Source organism: Mustela nigripes, chromosome 9, assembly GCF_022355385.1.
Source record: "Mustela nigripes isolate SB6536 chromosome 9, MUSNIG.SB6536, whole genome shotgun sequence".
NCBI lineage: Eukaryota > Metazoa > Chordata > Mammalia > Carnivora > Mustelidae > Mustela > Mustela nigripes.
Window position 1 is genome coordinate 72,302,500 of NC_081565.1, and position 19,028 is coordinate 72,321,527.

Genomic DNA, 19,028 nt, shown 5'->3' on the forward strand with positions numbered 1-19,028 from the left:
TACAATGGAATATTACTCAGCTATCAAAAAGAATGAAATCTTGCCATTTGCGATGTGTGGACAGAACTAGAGGGTATTATGCTAAGTGAAATAAATCAATAGGAGAAAGACAAATATCATATGATTTCACTCATATGTGGAAGTTAAGAAACAAAACAGATGAACATAGGGAAAGGAAGAAAAAATAAACTAAGACAAAAATCAGTGAGGGAAACAAACCACAAGGGACCCTTAATTATAGGAAACAAACTGAGGGTTGCTGGAGAGGAGGTAGGTGAGGGGGTAAGGTAACTGGATGGTGGGCATTAAGGGGCACTTCAGTGTTATGAGCACTGGATGTAATATGCAACTGATGAATCATTAAAGTCTATCTTTAAAACTAATAATACCCCATAAATTAATTAATTGATTTTTAATTAAAAAAAACCTTGCAGGGGCGCCTGGGTGGCTCAGTGGGTTAAGCCGCTGCCTTCGGCTCAGGTCATGATCCCAGGGTCCTGGGATCGAGTCCCGAATCGGGCTCTCTGCTCAGCAGGGAGCCTGCTTCCTCCTCTCTCTCTCTGTCTGCCTCTCTGCCTACTTGTAATCTCCCTCTGTCAAATAAATAAATAAATCTTTAAAAAAAAAAAAAAAACAAAACCTTGCAAATACATCATTTTAACCATGTTACAGTACTCTAACAGGAGAAATACTTAGATGTATTTTTGCATTTATTTGTATTTTAAATTTGTATTTTTATTTTGTATTTGTAATTTCTATTTGTAATTTAAATTCTGATAGATTTTGAAAAATTGTTCTTCACAAAGCTTGTATTAACCTTTGATGTATGAGATTTTCTGTTTCTCATATTCTCATCAACACCATGTTTTACCAAACTGTTTGAAATTTGGCCATACTGGGGGCACCTGGGTGGCTCAGTGGTTAAAGCCTTCGGCTCAGGTCATGTGGGGATTGAGCCCCGCATCGGGCTTCATGCTCAGCGGGGAGCCTGCTGCCTTCTCCTCTCTTTCTCTCTCTCTCTCTCTCTGCCTGCCTCTCTGCCTACTTGTGATCTGTCTGTCAAATAAATAAAAATCTTAAAAAAAAAAAAAAAAGAAAAAGAAAAAGAAATTTGGCCATACTGAAAAACACAAAATCTTGGCATTTCTCTATTTATGAGTGAGGTTAAGCATTGCTTTATATCTTTAAGGGTCATTTTATTTCACTTTTTGTCACCTTCCCCTTTATATCCTTTTCCCATTTTTCTACTCTCTTGTTAGTGCTATTGATTTGAGTGTATTCTTTACATAGTTAGGAAATAAGACCTTTGTGATATGAGTTGAAACATTTCCCCCTACATTTTCATTTGTCTTTTTTTAAACTTTTTTAAACTTTTGACTTTTTTTGACTTTTTTAAACTTTTGACTTTTTTATTCTATTCTTTTTTTTTTTTTAAGGATTTTATTTATGTGACAGAAAGAGATCACAAGTAGGCAGGGAGGCAGGCAGAGAGAGAGAGAGAGAGAGAGGAGGAAGCAGGCTCCCTGCCCAGCAGAGAGCCCAGTGCGGGACTCGATCCCAGGACCCTGAGATCATGACCTGAGCTGAAGGCAGAGGCTTAAACCACTGAGCCACCCAGGCACCCCTCTATTTTATGTTTTTTTAAAGATCTATTTATTTGAAAGAGAGAGAGAGAGCATACATGCAAGCACATACATGTGTACGTGCACACACACGCACACCAGAAGGAGGGCAGAGGGAAAGAATTTCAAGCAGACTTCCTGCTGAGTGTGGAGCGTGCCTCAGGGCTCGATCTCACTACCCTGAGATCATGACCTGAGTTGAAATCAAGAGTTGGATACTTAAGCAACTGAGCCACCAGGCACCACTAACTTTTGACTTTTTAATAATATTTGTTATATTTTTGGAACTTTTACAAAGTGTTTCTGTCACATAAAAACTTCAGAATTTTTCATAGCTAATTTTAACAGCTAATTTTGTCACTTTATCATTTTCTTTTACAGGTTCAGAGTTTCAGGAATACTCAGGAACGCTCTCACTTTGATGTTTAAAATGGTTTTCCATGTGTATATCCAGGACTTCTTTCTTAGACCCCATATCTCTTAACATATTTTCAGAATTGTTTATTCTCATTTATGCTCCTTCTAACTTGGCATTCTCTAATGTGATGATTTTGCTTTTCCTACTTATTGAGCTCTGCTTATTCATGTTTTATTCTTTTGCTATCTTAGTTTATCTTATCCAATTTTTAGTACATGTGCTTTATGTTCTTGGATTGTATGCATTCCTGTTCATTCAAAATTTTCATGTATTTACAGCAGCTTCTCCATAGCATGTTTTATTCATTTGCTCTTTTTTATTCCCATTACTCTCTTCACATTCTTCTCTAGTATCTTCATATATTTCCTGGGCTTGCTCATTTTTGTTTATTACTGATTTTTGAGTAAGGTGTGTTTATTGGAGGTTCATGTGGTAGGAGGAATAAAGACCGTGTTTCAGGCTGCAAAAAAGTCATTTAAATAATGGGGCTGTTGTGCAAGTAAACAATTTCTTTTAGCCTTTACTTTTCCTAATTAGGTTTGACCCTGCAGAACTACTCATAGTGCCAACTTTTTTTCTCTGTTCTCAAAAATAATTTGGTTCGCAAATATGACTGCCCAGTATGTTTCTTGAGAATCGGTGCTACTTTTGCTCTAGTAAAGTTGTCACCTCAGTGTTCCACACAGGGGAATTTTGGTTTTACCTCTAGATTTGAAGTAATGATAAAAAAAAAAAAAAGAAAAATATATAATTAAAAAAATTATATAAATATATATATATATATATATTTATTTGGGAGAAAGCACATGCACATGCACAAATGGGGGGAGGGGCAGACGGAGAGGGAGAGCAGGGAGCCCGACACAAGGCTTGATCCCAGGACCCTGGGATCATGACCTGAGATTAAGGCAGATATTTAACCAACTGGGCCAATCATGTGCCCCTGGAGCAATGACTTTGGAGAACTGTTTCTTGAGGTTGTCTCTGAGACCTGCAACCATAGGCATCCTCTTCCTGTCCCCCTCTTGGACCTTCAATACCTTTTTTTTAGCTCTCCTTGAGTTTGTAATTTCTGATTATAGATGTCTCCAAAATTTGGCAAGTATGAGTTTGAACTTTTAAAAAAATATATGTATTTTTTTTATTCTCAAGTGATCTCTACACTCAGTGTGGGGCTCCAACTCACAACCCGAGATCAAGAGACACATGTTTCAGACTGAACCAGCCAGCTCCCCTGAACTTTCATCTTTTAACCTTGTTTCTCTAGGGTAATTTTGAAGAGGAGAAATATAAAACAACCATGTTTACTCAGCTAAACACTGGAATCAAAGATTATGTTCTGGGCTGCAAGAAACTTTTTTTCCCCTTAAGATTTACCTATTTATTTTAGAGCGAGAATGGGGTATAGAGGGGCAGAAGAAGAAGGAGAAAGAAACCCAAGCAGACTCCACACTAGGGTGGAGCCCGGCGGGGGCACTCGATCCCATGGCCCTGACATCACCACTGGAGCTGAAACCATGAGTCGGATGCTCAACTGACAGAGCCACCCAAGTGCTCCAAAAACCTTATTTTTTGGTGGGAGGATGGAGGGGACAGAGGGAGAGAGAGAGTGTTAATCAGGCATCATGTCCAGCACGCAGACGACCTCAGAGCTTGATCTCACAACCCTGAGATAATGACCTGAGCCAAAATCAAGAGTCAGATGCCCAAATGACTGAGCCATCCAGGCACCCACCCCTTCTGCAAGAAACTCTTTTATTTTTATTTTTTTAAAGATTTTATTTATTATTTATTTGACAGATAGAGATCACAAGTGGACAGAGAGGCAGGCAGAGAGAGAGAGAGAGAGAGGAGGAAGCAGGTTCCCTGCTGAGCAGAGAGCCCAATGCAGGGCTCGATCCCAGGACCCTGGGATCATGACCCAAGCTGAAGGCACAGGCTTTAACCCACTGAGCCACCCAGGTGCCCCAAAAAACTCTTTTAAAGATACATGGTTGTGAGTGTAATTTTTTTTCTTAATCCTATGGGTACTTGAAGGACCATACATACACACCATATTAGTCAGGGTTCTTCAAAGAAACAAAATCAAGAGAGGATCTAGATGGATAGATAGATAGATAGATAGATAGATAGATATGAATTGGTTCATGTGATTATGGAAGTTGAGAAGTCTCATGATCTACCATCTATAAGCTGGAGACACAGACAATCCAGTGGTTTGGTTCTAGTCCAAATCTGAAGGCTTGAGAACTAGGACAGCAGATGGTATATATTCCAGGCTTAGTGCAGAAGAACAGTAATGTCCCAGCTCAAATGTAGCAAGTCAGAGACAGTAAATTATCCCTTTTACTGCCTTTTGTTTTATTTAGACCTTCAACAGATTGGACAAGCCCCCCCCCCCGCCCCCCGGGGAAGACAATCTGTTTTACTCAGTCTGCTGATTCAAATAAAAATGTCATCCAGAAACACCCTCTCAGACACACCCAGAAATAATGTTTAACCAAATATCTGGTTATCTCTTGATGCTGGCAAGTTGGCACATAAGATTAACTATCCCATGCGCCAATTTATAGGTTATTGCCCAAGGATTAGTATATACAGAACTTGCATCAAAAATGACCACAAAGTCATTGCCACCAAGTCAGGCTTTTTCACACTTGAGAGATTTCTCCTGATAACTCATTAGAACAGCCACTTGCCAATACTGACCTTACAAACCAGCACAGTATCTTTATTCTCGCTCATATAACATAAATACCCACTCTTTATCTTAATAATTATCTCCTCACCCTGAAATGGCAGGGGCAAATCTACTATTTACAGATCCCCTGTTACATTTTGCCTTAAGTTATTTTGGAGTGAGTTAGTGTTTGGTCAGCAAGCCACTAATAATATCTGAAGAGTTCTGGTATGCCAAAGAAAAATAGTGGGACCAGGTATGTGATTTTTGTCAATATTGCCAAACATTACTTTAAACGGCAGTAAAAACCCACATACATAACAGAAAAAACAAAGGTGCTTCCATAACCACAGCACTGAAGGATGATAAGAGTGGGTGTACGTAATTGAACATAAATTCCTGATACTTGTGTACACTGAAGACAGTCGAGAAGTAAGCTAACAAAACTCGTCTGTCCTTCATGTACTGGAAGATTCTTTAGAAGCAACACTATGATGGCAGCTTTGTCAGGAGGAGGAGGAAATAGATGACTACAGATTCCTCACCAAGTGTCTAAAAACAGTGTTTCAGAATTCCACCCATCAACCTGAGGAGATGAATAACTGAAATCACATTATACCTATATTTTCTGAAGTGAAAACTGTCAACATTACTGTCACAGACAATGTTCTGACTGAGCTAGAAGGAGATTTTTGGCAGTTCACAATCTGTTAGCTCGTATTTCCACAGCTCTGGGGAAATGGCCTCAATACTTCAAGACCCAGTTCCTGGATTGTCAGGGAGCAATCAGGGTCAGAAGCAGAGTCATTGATCCAGTACCTTCAAAGTTCTAGAAGAAAGACACATTACATGGTGTCAACAGATCTGATCAAGATAAAGGAACAGATCTGATAGTGATAAACCCCTAGGTGTGTTATATACAGAGATTATGCTTGTTATACAGATATTGCTCAATGTTTATTAATGTCTATTTATTTTTTTTAAAGATTTCATTTATTTATTTGAAAGAGAGAGAGAGAGAGATGAGAGCACAAGCAGGAGGAGGGACAGAGGGAGAAGCAGACTCCCTGCTAAGCACGGAGCCTGATGCACAGCTCCTTATCCCAGGACCCTGAGATCATGACCTGAGCCAAAGGCAGACACTCAACTGACTGAGCCACCCAGGCGCCCCTAATGTCTGTTTATTAAATATGATCCCATGCACACTGTTCCAGGTGCTGCAAATATAACAGTGATCAAGCAAATACCCTACACTTCATGAACCTACAGTCACATTTTGTATAGTTGCATGGGGACAGGAACAGGGGTGATATAGACATATAATGCCCAAGTAAAAAGTAAGATATTTCAGATTGTAATAAGTACTATGACAGCAAACAGATTTGGTACAGAGAGTGATGAGAGGGATGGTAGTTCATTACCTTCTATGGGTAATAAGAAATTCCCCTCTGAAGCGGTGGCTTTGACCTCTGACACATCACTGCATAGGTCTACTCTACGTGCTGTATGTATATAAGCCTTTAAAGACCAACAGTCAATCTTAGTGTAGTGAATCGGCCAGTGATGAGCTCGATGGGCCAGGGAATGGAAGCAGGATATTTTATTGGAGGAATTAAGGGCTAAGACAGTCATTTTTTTACTCCTGCACTGGTTTTATGCATATTTTATACATGTATAGAGAATTATTAAATGAATATATTTTAAATATGAACATTTTGTAACCATTTTTCTTTTTTTTTCTTTACATATAGTGATTATATTTTTTTACATGGAAAATTTAGTGGCTGAATTTCATACCTGTACATAGAAAACAATGAATTATTTTATTACCTTTTTTTTTTTTTTTAAATAAGCTCTATGCCCAGCGTTGAACCCAACTTGGCACTTGAACTCACAATCCTGACCTCAAGACTTGAGCTGATATCAAGAGTCAGATGCTCAACTAACTGAGTCACACAGAGGCCCGAGATCTACGATTTTTTAAAAATATCTCCATATAATTTAGAGAATGTTCATCAGACTAAAAATACAGTGTACAGAGTTAACAAAGCACAGACACAGGCATGGTCTCACTTAATCTTCAAAACACAATACCCCACAGTGCCCAAGGGTAGGTAGTATAGTTGTTTCGTAGAAAGGAAAGTGAAGCCCAGAGAGATTCCATCAAACCCACTCCGTGGGGGGTTGTGGGGGGAGCATGGGAACCATTTAAATTTGGTCTTCTTCCCACCAAACATGCCAGTCTGTATGGGGACCACTTAAGTATTTTAGGAGAAGACCTTTCTGTGGAATAATATTCAGGCTGATACATAAGGAGTTCTATGATCTAGACATGTTACTACCAAGGTAGCAAAAAAATCTAAACGTCAGAAATGTTTTTATTCTGATTTGGCAAGAACTTTATTTTGTAGTGTAATGAATCTTGAGCTCAGAGAGATAATGCCTTCATCTGATAAACTTAAGCAGAAGAATGCTGCCGAGATCTCATTGTAAGTTTTTGCAATCTAAATGAATAAACAATCTGCTCGGATCCTAATACTGTGTAAAATATTAGTCAGTTGCAGGTCATTAAAAATACAATCTATTTTTAAAATGGGAAAATCTCTATCGGTTTTTTTTCCCTTTCTCCAATGACTCAAAATGCCTCAGGAACTTTTCCTCAGATATTCTCAAAATGATACACCTTCAGGCTGAGATTACCCATGGCACATTTGTTAAAAAATGTTAAATCTGTTTCCTCTAAGTAGCCCTGCCGCTAGGTACAGTGATGAAGTGTGTGGTATGAATTTTCACACAGCTCTGTCTCCTGGGTTAGAATCCCTCTCCCTCTCGGTAGCCTTCTGTCTTCACAGCTTCAGGAATCTGGTGACCTGGTGCTTCCTATTCTCTGCCTGACTTGTTAAAACAGACTCAGGACAGAGTCTGACATTCATTAATCTTAGGGTACAAAGGACCGATCACAGCCTGAAGTGTTTACTCCCCAGTGGACATTTATGTTTTAATAAGGATCAAAACCAAGCTCCAACAATAACATTTTAGATGTAGATACAGTGAAGGCAGAAGAGTTAAGAACCTCTGTGAAATTATGGCAGGCAGTTGTGGAATGTACTTATTTCTAAAGTCACCTGCTTCTGAGCCACTGAAAACTGGACTCTCCATAGATGGTTCGAGAAATTTAACTACCTTATTTTTCACTGATGAGCAAAATAAAATGTCTGTCTGTTAGATTTTCTCACGGTTTTAGCTCTCTTCTCTACCTCATGACCATGCAAGTTCTGACATGCACCGAAGTAATTAAATGTCATGAAGCATCCTCAAATTTTGTTCATGCTCAGCCAAATTCATATCTTCTTCTACACCTCTTAGTAGGTGTGGAGCCAGAGCCTGAAGGAAGATTGCACACATGGGTCCATTCAAAAGCGATGAGCTAGATAGAAAGTACCTTCCTGCATGGGGCAATCTTGGCAGCCACAATCTAAGTGGGGCCTTCTCCCTGCTGATTTTATGCTTTGGTTAAAGTAAATCTGAAAGAAAACCTTAGGATAAGAGGTAGAGTAATAGGAACAAGAACAACAGGAGACACAGTGAGAAATATTTAATTCCGCTGTATCACAGAATCCTCACGATGAACCTGTGAGGTGGATGTTGTTATACCTACACACAGTTTACAGATGAGGAAATGGAGGCATGGGGTGGGTATTTGACTTGCTCCAAATCCTTGCAGAGCTGGGATTTGAAGATAGGTAGTCCTGGGGCACCTGGGTGGCTCAGTTGGTTAAGTGTCTGCCTTTGGCTTAGCTCATGATCCCGGGGTCCTGGGATTGAGCCCAGTGTCAGGCTCTCTGCTCAACGCAGATTCTGCTTCTCCCTCTCCCTGCGACCCTCCCTTTGCTCTTTCTCATTCAAATAAATAAATAAAATCTTTAAAGAAGAAGGAAGATAGGTAGTCCTCTGTGAGAGCCCTTATGCTTGACTGCCACAATATACTCCACTAGAATGTAACCAATGGAACAAGGTCTCTGAGATGGAATGTTTGGGATCCAGGATATAGATCAGAAGGTTAGCTTTACTTTATTTTATTTTTTAAAAAAGATTTTATTTATTTATTTGATATATATAGAGAAAGACAGTGTACCAGTAGGGGGAGCAGCAGAGGAAGAGGGAGAAGCAGACTCCCCGCTGAACAGGGAGCCCAATGTGGGACTCGATCCCAGGACCCTAAGATCACGACCTGAGCAGAAGGCAGAGGCTTAACCCACTGAGCCACCCAAGCACCTCAGGTTAGCTTTACATAAGAGGAGAGGAACACCTGAGGGGTTAAAAGGAAAAAATGAGATACAGTGAGTTCATAGATGAGACAGACTGGAATCTGAGAGAAGGTCCCTTTGAACATTTCTATTCCATTTAGGCAAACAGGAGGCAAAGTTTTGCTTGGGAGCGAAGAGACAGTAAGAATTTGAGAAGAGTAGAGAAAGCTTTCAACAGAAAGTTTGGGAAAAGGAATACTGACCAACCAGAAAAAAACAGAGGGATTTCCAGGCAAACATGGGTTTTAATTTTGAGAGTGGAGACCACAAATTTATTGTGGCACCAGTCTTTGTGCTTATGGAATAAGAGGATAGTTTTAATGATTGATTGGACTTCTTTGTTTCATACATACTGGAAGGATGTAAAGACAGTGGAACTTGGACTATTTGGAAATGTATCATCGAGGCAACTGTGGGGTTGGGCCAGACAGGATGGGAGAGCAGACAGGAAGCAGTGATAGGAGAAAGAGAAGAGGTCCGAAGATCACAAACCTCAGTAGGACCTGAATATGTGAGTGAGTCAGAAAGCTGGGAATATAGGAGGTGGTCAGAAGTAGGAGATTTGAAATGGTAATTTCCCCTACGGAAATAATGACAAGGTCTAAGGTGTGGTCATGGATGCTGGTGACTGAAGAGGGTTGAATGGGTGGAGAGCAAGCTCCTTAGAATTAAGTAAAGGAAGAACTGGGTATTAGGTTGTTTAAAAAAATGGGTTGTGGGGCACCTGGGTGGCTCAGTGGGTTAAAGCCTCTGCCTTCAGCTCAGCTCATGATCCCAGGGTCCTGGGATCAAGCCCCACATCGGGCTCTCTGCTCAGCAGGGAACCTCCTTCCTCCTCTCTCTCTGCCTGCCTCTCTGCCTGCTTGTGATCTCTGTCTGTCAAAAAAAAAAAAAAAAAAGAAAAAGAAAAAGAAAGGGTCATCCAAGGGCACATGAGTAGCTCAGTGACTTGTGTTTAGACTCTTCATTTCAGCTCAGGTCATGATCTCAGGGTCACGGGATCGAACCCTGTGTCAGGCTCCACAGGCAGTTCAGAATCTGCTTCAGATTCTCTCTCTCCCTCTCCCCCTGCTCATGCTCTAAACAAACAAACAAACAAAGTCATTCATAGGGAATTAAAGACCCACTGGGTATTGAGAAGAGCTGAGAATAGCAGAATGATTATAAATTCAAATCTTAACTAAATGTGGATCTTGGCTATGAGTTTTGTAGATGACTTTGAAGGGAGAAGAGGGTAGAAGAAAGAAGTGTATCCTACAGAATGACACAAAACGCAATGGAACAAGATTTTTACCTGAGTGTGGAAGTTCCAGAAGTAGCCTTTATACATTTGAGCTTATTTAGCACAATTTCTGGCATACAGTAGGTTACGAAGAAATGTCTGTGGAAGTGAACTAAGGAGGGGTATGAAGGAGTGGTTGCAAGTGATCTGAGAAGAAAACACAGGCAGTAAAGACCAGAATCAGTGGCAGACTAATTTATAGAACAGATAGAAGGGCAGACCATTTGTTAATAATTTCCTCCTGATTCTGCTTTATTGCCTTTTAGTGCGTTTTAAACAGAGATTAGGGAGTGCAAAGGTATTCCTTTCTCATCACAGCAAATCTTGAAGAAACAAGTCTTATCAGCATTTTCCAAACTTGGAGCCTAATCTCATTCAGGACACAACAGCAAAGACTAATGCGTGGGACCTCAGGCACTGTTCTGAGTGTGTGACACTTTTTAACCCATTTGAAATCTCCTCAGGGACAAAGCCATTCAGTTCGGGAAACCATGTGGTAAAATCAAGGAAAACACATTTTCTTATTGACCAGAGGTCCTCAGCTCTTGTCAACCATGGCATAGGACATGTTTATAGGTGTAACAGGCTCTCATACTAAGATTTTGACAGAAAGCTCAGAGAAGTCCGTTAAAACTGTGGCACGATATATCAGGTAGCTTCCCACAAAGGTTCTTTTCAGTGACTTCCTGGTAACTGTACGGTGAACTATTTCACTCATACTAGAAAACTGAACTATGGATAAGGAAGACTGATGGTACTACAGGAGGGACCTTGAATGTTGTTGAATTCAGGAGAACCAATGAACTATTTAGACATGTAGGTGCGTTAGCTCTCATCAGAAACATCACTCTACACAGTTCCCTCCCCTACCCCAAATAACAGCAGCTCATCCACGTGTCTGTCACATGTCGGGGTCATGGTAAGAACATCTGCCTTAAATCATCGACACACAATACTTCTGTTTGCTCATACCTCTTCTGACCTTTTTTCTCAAAATCACTGGGACAGAGCAGGCCTGTAAAAACACTCTCCTCATGTCCTTTGAGGCATTCAGCTATGGCCCTCTTACTTTTATCCTTTTTCCATAAAAGTAATTAAATATACGGCAAATGGAGCTAATAGGTGGAAGGAAGCTTTTGTGGCAACCAAGACCTTTTTGTTCATTTTCCTATGAAAATAAGTTACTTTTTTCCAACCCATCCGTGGCAGATGCCAAAACCCATCCTGTTTTCAGCGCTCCGGGTCTTTCCCAGGCATCTTGGCACTGACTGAGTTTATCAGTTTCTTTCTGAACTATCCGGCTCCAATCAGGGGGCCGGTGGGGGGGGCACTGGAGCTACAAGGTGGGGAGCAGAGGGAGGAACGGGATTTGAAGCACAAAACGCCCACTTTACTCTTTGTCTCTGATGGGGACTGTGTGTACAGCTTCTCTTCGTGTCCTGTCTTCTCCAATCCGGACACCGGGCAGGTTGATTCTTCTCTCTCTTCCATCTTAATCAAACAGTGAATCAAATGGGGAATGTTAATGTAAACACGGTCTTCTTATTTCATTTCAGCACTGGAGGTGTCTCTTGGCAACGCAGGGTCCTGGCGCCCTGATGGACTGAAAAAAACCAATGTTTATAAACCATTCTTTTCTCTAGACTTGCATAATGGAGCAGAGGTTTTCTGTTATCAGCTCACAAAGTGGGCAGCTCTCTCCCTTCTTTAGCCTTTCAAATGATTTGCATTTAGAAATGGAAATTTCCTCCAGGGTCAGGACTAGAAACCAATGAAGTTTTGGTTATCTTTCTCTCTTTTCTCTCTCTCTTTCTTTCTTCTTTCTTCAGTCCTCCCATACCTCCTGATTTTTCTGTCAGCACAAGCATCCTTTCTTCAAGTGGGATAGTGTGTGAGATGTCAATATATTTAATGGATCACCACTGAACTGCTCTCGGTCAAGTTGAGGTTAGGGGCCTAGAAGCTACCCGCCGGAAATGCCCGTTCCTTTGCCTTTCCAACATTCCCAGACATGACAACATGGAATCCATGACTCAGTAGAATGTGGCTTGAGAACCACTCTTCTTCTCTCGTCTGGCTATTTTTATAATGTGGACAACATTCTGTTAGCAGCAGAATTGTCTTTGCAGATTTCCCCTGCTCCCACCATGACTGTCAGTAGATTTGAGAACAAGATGACTCAGATGCTTACGGGGCTGATCCCCACTCATCTATAAAATGAAGACACCATGACTGTCAGTAGATTTGAGAACAAGATGACTCAGATGCTTACGGAAGTCGGAGAACTGCTGAAAATGTGCCAGTGCCTTATGGAAATTTGACCCAACAACTCCTGGAGATAGTGCCCCCCTAAAAAGAAACAGGTGTTTTCGTCCACGACACATATTTACTGTGTGCCAGCTATGTGTTTAGCATTGTGCCAGAGGTCCTTGGGACTACAGAGTTATTGGCACAATTACTCAAAGAACCATTTTTCTAAAATACCTTTGTGTCACAGTGTAATTAACATAGGGGATCCAAAAAAATTAAGAAAAGTATACAACAACAACAAAAATAAGAGTCACACATACTCTCACCAATCAGTAAGAAGTACTGATTATTTCCTGCTAGTCTTTTTTTTTTTAATATTTTATTTATTTATTTGATAGAGAGAGATCACAAGTAGGCAGAGAGGCAGACAGAGAGGGAAGAAGCAGGCTCCCTGCCGAGCAGAGAGCCTAATGCAGGGCTCGATCCCAGGACCCTGAGATCATGACCTGAGCCGAAGGCAGAGGCTTTAACCCTGAGCCACCCAGGTGCCCCTATTTCCCGCTAGTCTTATAAGGTGGATTTCTTATGCAGAATTTCAGACGAGGTGGCATTTGAAGGTCACATTTAGGGATAGTGGTTTTTCCTGATATCTTTTAAATCCCAGTACTGAGGAGGCTACTTTTAACATGCAGGCAGTAATAGCAATTAACATCTACGAATCCTTCCAGCCAGTACTTTGGGCATCTCTGCAAATTTAGTCTGTTCCATTCAAATAATTTTTACAGCAACCATCTTGGGGTGTATTATTAATAATCAGACAATGGTGAGCACTCTCTTTAGGTTGTATTTTCTATCAAAATTGCATGAAGTCTGTATATCCTATAAATAGCATCTACATATAAATTGTTATGCATAAACACACTCAGAACCCCAGCAATAAGTCCACCTAAATGATTTCTCAGCCAATGAATTAATGAATCAATCATATTTCCCTAGCGAGTTTCTTTCTGGTGCTCAAGGAGAAAAGTAGAAAAAATATATATGCATATACATACATTGATTAACTACTCCTTGCCTACCTTATGCATGGAATCAATGAATTATTTAAAATAAATGCCAATGCCTGGCAGAAAAATGAATCTGTTCCTTTAGCCACTGATTTGCTATTAAACATTGAGAAACTCACCTTATCCTTCTGTATCTCAGTTTCCCCTCCTAGTGTCCGATGCATTTTGACTAAACTGGTATTTTTTTCTGCTTTTTGGAGGTATAATTAACACACAAAATGGTAAGACATTCAAGGTATACATTGCAATGAATGGATATATGAGTACGTTGTGAAAGGGTTCCCCTTGTCTAGGTAATTATACTCATCACCTCACAGAATTATTCTTTTTCTGTGTGTATGTGAGAACCTCTAAGGTCTACTCTCTCAGCAGATTTCAATTAGGTAACACAGTGCTATCAACTGTCACCATGTTTCCATTAGATCCTCTGGACTTTATCATGTCGTAGCTCAAGGTCTGTATTTTCCCCAACCTCTCCCTATTTCTCCCACCCCGCCAAGTCCCTGGCAACCATTTTTCTACTTTCTGTTTCTATGAGTTTGACTTTTATTAGATTCCATATATAAGGGATGCCATCCGGTATTTGTTTTTCTCTGTCTAGCTTATTTTACTTAGCATAATACCCTCAAGGTCTACCCATGTTCTCACAAATGGCAGGATTTCCCTTTATTTTTTCTATAACCGAATAATATTCCACTGTATGTATGTATGTGTGTATGTATGTATATGCAGATAGAGAGGTAAATAATCTCCCACATTTTTAAAATACAATCATCCACTGACAAACATTTAGGTTGTTTCTCTATCTTCGCTATTGTGAATAATACTGTGAGGAACACGGGAGTGCACGTATTTCTTTGATACCCTGTTTTCATTTCCATTGACTGTATACCCAGAAGTGGCCTTAACTGCACTGATAATATTAAGAAGATCCCAAAGTCTCCTCACTGAGTGCAAAACTCTGGGGTAGGAATGGACAGTATACGTAATTGAATCTCTGGTTCGGTAAGAACATTTGTAAGCGAGTCTGCTGCATCGTATGCACAACATATCCAGCTCACAGGCATGTGGTGTGAATTCATAATATAGCTACAGGTGCCAAAGTAACAGAGGGGGATGAAGATCAGTATTAAAATTTAGTTCTTGGGACACCTGGGTGGCTCGGGTCATGGTCCCAGGCTCCTGGGATCGAGCCCCTCATCGGGCTCTCTTCTCGTCAGGGAGCCTGCTTCCGCCCCCCTCTCTGTCTGCCTCTCTGCCTACTTGTGATCTCTCTCTGCCAAATAAATAAATAAAATCTTTAAAAATAAAAAAATAAATTAAAATTTAGTTCTTCCCCATTTTCACAGTGGTTTCTGAAACTCTAGGTTAAGGCACACACAAACCCAGAGTACAATGTAACTCCATGACGATTTATTACAGTTTCTCTGCACAGCTACTAATATTATTCCTCCTCTCCCTGACTCCTTGTCCTCTTCTTCCTCCACCACTTACTGGAGTTTTGGGATTGTGATGAGCCGCCTGAACTGTCCCCTAGGTTTGCTCCTGATATCAGCCCTAAGGATACCTAAGTTGTGCCTCAGTCGTTATGCTAAAGACAGAAGGTCGGGTTTCTTAGCAGGTCATTTCTGCTAATCTCAAGGAGAACTAGGAGGTTGACCGGCAGTTACCTTTCTATACCACAGCAATTGTAAAGTTAACCCTCACCTCTGTTTCTATTTCCCACTGGTCTCCATAAAGTAGGTTTTTGTGACCCTTCTCTCTGTGGAATTTTGTGCCCTACCTTTGTTTATATCCATGTACTCATTTTCTCCAATCTCTCCCTCCTTAATATTTTTAATAGCAAATTATCAAACTATAGCCAACTATGGCCCTGCACGCACATATGAAGACCCTATCTGTGCAGCAGGAAGGGTAATTTCGTTTTACAGATATTTCTTACTTATTGAATCCATCATAGACATTTTTCATCTCTGTATCTTTATTGCCAAGATTAAACCTTATTCACCACTCTGGAAATAGATAAATAATGGAACAGATTTTTTTTTTTTTTAAATCTTCAAAATTCTTTAGCACAATATGGATTGGAAAAATTTGGAGAGGCAGAGATAAGAAGCGAGAAACCCCAATAGATAATATTTGTGGCTTTTTCAGATTGACAGAACACATAATTTATATTTATAACACCACTCTATTTGCCATAAAATACTAGATGCTATCATGAGATGAGCTCAAAAATGTACGAACAGAATGAAAGTTCACAAGGAAAATGCATATGTGAAAATTCATTATTGGGTTGAAAGATAGTTTAATTATGATATATTACATTTTATTAACACCTCTATCTGGGGATATGGATGTGGAATCTCCTTCCCGAGTTTTCTACTAATTTTGGCTGGCTGAATGGAAAGTGTGGGATGTAACCTTTTATGTCTTTCTTCCATAGTTAGTGGATTTATTTCTCTGCTTTGCTAAAGAACTAAGGGAATATCATTAGAGTGGGAATGCAGGGGCTATAGGACTCTGGGATGGCCACAGAATGGTTCAGCTAATCTCTTACCTGTTTCTGAGTTTACAGGCAATTCTATTTCCACTCACTGAGACCTGCCCTGAGGAGTGTCTAGAATTGGCTAGGGCTGCAGAGGAATGAAAGCTAAATACGATCAGACCCTCCTCATCAGGAAGTTGCAAACATACAAAGTAACGCAAGTTAAGAGGCATCTTGGCCTTAGTATTAGAAATATCAAAATAGTACAGTGCAAATACTGGGGAGGGGAGCAGAAAGAGGAAGAAAACATTATTTTGGTTGACTCGCAGTATTGTTTTTTTAAAGTGGTTTCCACACCTTGCGTGGAACCCAATGTAGGACTTGAATTCACAGCCCTGAGATGGAGACCTGAGCCAAGATCAAGAGTCAGACACTTAACCGACTGAGCCACCTAGGCATCCCTGAAGTATAATGCTTTATTCTTCTCTAAAGTTCTGAGAGAAACTAGGTTAACGATACAGCTTAATAGGATCATGGCATTTTCTCTTGAAGACGGAAAATGCCACTGATTTTTGACTTCAGAGGAAAAGAGCCTTAGAATAAGAAAAGGAATCTTTAGCTACAGGTCTTTGTGTTGGTTCAAGGAGATTTTTTAGTTTCTTTTCAGACTTTAGGAAAGAAATACTTCTGAATAGGATCACCAAATCTGTGGCTGTCCTGTGTGACGCAGGGCAGGGGGACAGGTCCCGTCTCCTGTGCCACACTGGCCACTTCCCCATCCCCTGGCCTATCAGCAAGAGGCCAGAAGCTGCTTGAGAAGCACAACCAAACCCTCCCATTTCCAGCAGACCAGCTTCCGTTTTCAGAGTACGACTAACTTGGAAAATCCGACAATTACCCGAACTGTATTTTCAATGTGGGCTGAGATGAAGACCGTGTATTTATCTTAACAGAACTGCAACTGCATTTCAAATTCTACCTTGTGTGGAGGCTCTTTCAATATAGCACCTAAACAAATAAAGGGACTGGGAGATTTTGGGTTTCCTCTTTTTTTTTCCCCCTTTTCTTTTGATACCCTCCGCCAAGGCCCTTTCTTGTTAATTTTGTCAGCTAGTTGCTACTTAAAGCCGACTTCCACAGAGATGTATCTGCAGGTCGCTTCATCAAACATTCATTGTTCAATACTGTGACAGCTGGTAGCAGGCATACACACTCTTTCCTTGTTTGGTTTTCTGATAAAACCTGTCAAGTACTGGTTGACTATAACTGAATTTGTCACCCTCTCAGCAAGGTTACACCTCTTCTTACTATGAAATAAAACAACATTTCAAACCTCTCTTTGCTACTCCCACCCCTTGGACAAGCAAATAGATGAAGAGCAGGTTTCAACCAGACTACCGCCAACAAGGTCCATTGTTGAGGCAAAACTCTCACACGTCCCCAAACCTAAGCATCACTCTCGAGAGAGCACTTGCTCAGGAGACAATACCATGCGGAGAAGGTCAGAGAATGAGAGTCCTGGGCTTGTGTGCCCTTCAGACTGAACATCTGAAATCTCTTCCCTGGGGCAACAAATCATCCCAACTCAATGCTTGGCAGCTGAGAGCCTTCTCTGTGGACTTTTTTCCACCTTTTTCAACGTCGTTTTTTGGATGCTCCCCCACCCCCACCAAGAGTTGAGCAAAGTCAAAGAAAACTGAAAGAAGTAATCTCCTACACGATGTGCAGCTTGAAGGATGGGAGCCTGTGAGGAAGTTGGGAGTTTGAATTCCACTTTTTGATGGACTAAGGGGATAAAATGTTTCAGTGGGAGAGTCATTTTTTTAGCAGCTATCAGGCAGCCGTGGCAGAGAATTCTGTTGGCCTCATATACTCACACGGAAACTGCATCCACTGTGTCAGTCAGCTGATCGTCTGGAAGCTCCCTTGCTTCCTTCCCACCTCTCCCTTCCTTCTGGTACATCCTACTGCAAGTTTTTTACTGGAGGGTTTTTTTTTTGTTTGTTTGTTTTTTGTTTTGTTTTTTTACCTACTCCTCAGGGTGATAACCACACCCAACTTCAAGGCTGAAAGCTGAAAACAAACTGGGAACTCACCCTGTGCAGGTCTCTTCTTCTGGGTGTTGACTGACTTCCAAAGCTGTAGGCTTGTTCACTTTCCAGTGCTTTTAGGAGTTGGGTTTTGTAGTTTGGCCAGAGTTCACTGTTCTCACCTAGGAGAGGGAGCACTGAGGTGACCGTCTCGAAGGAACTTAGTTATGCTCAAAATGGAACTCCACAGGCACCATTCTTACTACTCACTCTGACATATTTATTATACTGAGGGCTTCCGGGGTTTTATTATACTGAGGGCTTCCGGGGTCAACGTTTTACCTGATATTGACCTGAATTGCCAGACTATGTTTACACGGTGAATTTCTTTCAGTTGCTTAAATATCCCCTTTTATTCTGGCTACTCAGTGTTTTTGTTAAAACAATGTTATAGAAATGGTTGAAAATATAAATAATACCCTATAAATTGTTTCACAGAGGTCTTTTTTACAAACTGTGATTTTTCCTCACATAAAATATGAGTTTAGAGATTATGTGAGAAAAAAAAAAAGTTGAAAACATCTGTCTTCTCTTGTAGCAAATTCTTTCTGGTTGTTGATTCAACAGCCATTTTGCAAATTGAAGAATTTTGTTCCTTTCATTTTATTTAAATTGTTTATAAGTAAAAGGATGTGTTTAGTGGTCTCTCAAAAGAACAGATTAAGGCTATATCATTTTTCAATTTAAAAGGTTTTTTTTTTTTAGCTTTATACAGAGTTTAAAAAAAACACAGCTTTTTTCTTTTCTTTCTTTTTTTATTTGTACTTTTAAATGTTAGGAACATTTATGGTTGTAATTAAGTTTGGGTAAACATTACTTTTTGA

General features: G+C 40.4%; 1 long non-coding RNA gene across 2 annotated transcripts in view; it reads right to left on the reverse strand.

The window, feature by feature from the left end:
* Positions 1–19,028, reverse strand: part of LOC132025161 (uncharacterized) — a 121,632-nt gene that overhangs the window by 11,916 nt on the left and 90,688 nt on the right. The window contains exon 3 of one of the 2 annotated variants that reach the window (XR_009406439.1): positions 18,238–18,326. The exons of the other annotated variant lie outside the window; for it this stretch is intronic. This is a non-coding gene — a long non-coding RNA (uncharacterized LOC132025161). Of the gene's footprint in view, positions 1–18,237; positions 18,327–19,028 lie in introns of those variants that run through there. 2 annotated transcript variants of the gene reach the window in all.